Source organism: Rattus norvegicus, chromosome 2 (assembly GCF_021556685.1).
Source record: "Rattus norvegicus strain SHRSP/BbbUtx chromosome 2, alternate assembly SHRSP_T2T, whole genome shotgun sequence".
Lineage (NCBI taxonomy): Eukaryota > Metazoa > Chordata > Mammalia > Rodentia > Muridae > Rattus > Rattus norvegicus.
Window position 1 is genome coordinate 39,874,753 of NC_141535.1, and position 2,864 is coordinate 39,877,616.

The window sequence follows — 2,864 nt, forward strand, 5'->3', positions numbered from 1 at the left end:
CTTGCTGCCACATGAACAAGAGCCATCAACATCTCATTTGTTTCTGTTGTAGCCATCCAGGGATGTCACATCTGCCTTTGACCCTGTGGGCCCTCACCATATCAGCCCATATCCCTGACTCTCATCCATCTGGCTGTACTCAGCACCTGAGCCGGAGTCTGACTCCAGGCACTATCTGTAGACTTCCTGGAGTTTGCACCCCTGTGTCTCTTGCTCCAGGCACCCGTGGAGCAATCACTAAGTTTTGATGCTTGGACTGTAACTGTGCTCGGGATCATGGCCACCTGACAGGATGGCTGGACTGCCCTGAGTAGAACTGCTCAGTTCTATGTGAGGAAAGGATACTCCATTCCTAGAGTTCAGAGCTTTCCAAATACTCTTGTCTATCTTCCGGTAATTGAAAATAGCTGAGGTATTCCTGTTCAAGAGAAAATGGCAGGAAGCTGCCATAGAAGAGTCTAGGAATGGCTTCTCCGTGAGGCGAGGAGGTGGATCGCCTGACGGAAGAGGCTAAGCAGAGGACTCAAGGAAGTCAGAATGGGCAGTGCACAATGAACAGCTGGTGAGAACACGTCTATCCTGTTCTTTGCTGTCTATTCCTTTCGTGTCTTTAAAAACACAGTACTTGTTGCTGTTTATACTAGATAGACTCAGTTTTCTTTAGAGGAGAATGTGTGAATTGAAAGTTTTACAGTCCTGACTTGAATCTTATATACTAATAGAGCATTATTTCTAAATATGTATCTCCGTGGCACCAATCCTTTGAACACTAAAGATAACTGGAAACATAGCAATCCAGATGTGCCCAGACATCTGCTCTGCCAGCTCTCTGGTGTTGCTGGAGAATGCCTTACCTAGTAGTTCTCAGGCTCTAAAGAACACATGGACCACCTGGGGATCTTGTTAAAAAAATGGATTCTAAATCAGTTGGTTTGAAATGAGAACCTATATAAGACCTGCATTCTCTAACTCAGCAAAATCCACTCCTCTGGGCAACTGCAGCAGCTTCTGATGATACCCAACCATGGAATTCCTAGTCACTATGCAACATGACGAACCCGACATCATTATAAACTGGAGAACAATTACATTTTCCAGGACCTATGTACAAGTGGAATAAGTGAGCCTCAAACACTGAACTTCCTTGATGGAAGGAGGACCGATGACCACTGGGTGCTGTCACCACTGATCGCTCAGATCCCTGATATTATCCTTGTTCATGCCTACCTGCAGTTTTAGCCTATGCATAGGGACAGCACTCACCCCAGACTTCCTGAGTGCATGTAGAGTTAGATTTTATTGTGGAACCAGCATTTACAACCCACAGTATTGGGGTTCCTTGTATTCACATACATCTTCATCCGTAAATCTGGGACTGACTATGCTGGCCCCATTCCACACATTCACAAATACAAATGAGTGAATAAATATTGCTGAGACCCTAACTCTAGTACTTAGCTGTGACCTTATCTGGAACTGAAGTCTTTTTAGATGTAATTAAGTTAGGTCATGGCAGTGAAAGGTATGCTCTTAATCCAACGTGACTACTATCCTAATAAAAAAGAGAGAAAGTGAGAGAAAGAGAAGCCCATGCTTGTGACAAGGGAGGCTGACATTTGTGTGATGTCCCATCTGCTAGGCGAGGGGATGTCAGGGAGTTTGAGCAGACCCCAGAGGGTCAGAGAGGCAGAGGGCCTGTGGTTTCCAGACAAGCAGTCATGTACCCAACTGATAGAGCCACGAGAGAACAAAGTTCTATGGTTTGGGAGCGGATTTGTGGGGGCAGAGATAGTTAATGTTCTTGTTTGGTTGGTTGGTTTTGAGACAGTCTCTGTGGTTAACGCTGATCTTGAACTCTCACTAGCCCAGACTGGCCTCCAATTTACAGTGGTCTTCCTGCCTCAGTCCTCCTCTAATTGCCGGGATTGCAGGCTGAGGTACCATCTGGGAAATTCTGTGACTTTAAACCACTTAGTTTGTAGTGTTTTGCTATGCAGTCTTGGCACACTGATAACACTCTATTTCTGAGTGTGACTACCTTTCTAACTTTGCAAGGTAGATATATTCCCTGAACGGTGGATAAATCAGATTCAACAAGGACCGGAATGACTAACTGCTTGGACACACAGTCTCAGAGAATGAATGTTTTGCATCACAAAGTGATAAACTGCCTTGAAGATCCTTTGCTGAAACCTTCTTCATAAACTTCAGCCCAATCTATTGGGTGTGTATGGCAAGGGGCCAGGAGAGTCCAGTGCTAGCACCAGCATCCGGTGTTACCTCGAGGATTAGATGTGGGTATCTCTTGTGTGCTTCCAACCCTGAGAGACATGTTACATATCTGTTCTCTAGGTTATTCCTTCTCTTGTGTAAAACAGAACAGCAAAGCCATTTTCCTTTTGCCAGGAACAGAGGTTTGGGGAAAGGGAAGTTACCTGATGCAGAAGTTGGGGTGGGGAGGGAAGTTATCTGCTGCATAAGGGGAGAAGAGGGAAATAGTGTCCTGTTGCAGAGGGAAGGGAGGGAAGAACAGTATTACCAGAAACTCTGCTTTTGCCTTCACACCCTGCCCCTGTGCCCTCACTGAGACCTGCAGACCTCTACTTAGAGACGCAGACATGGGACCTGCCTCTCTCCCACTAGCAGCTGCTCATCAGCTGTCCTCGCCTCGCTGCTCTACCTTTGCTAGAACCTTTGAGCCCTGCATGTGTTCCAACGTGTTTCCTGTCCTTACTTTGCAGCTGAGGACCCTTTCTCCCTTACCTGGCCCTAAGTCCCAGTTTCTTCTCACTTTCAACAGCAGCAGCATCTACCCAAGCCCAGCTCCATGGCTGCAGCTGCACAGCACAATGCTTCTGGACAAG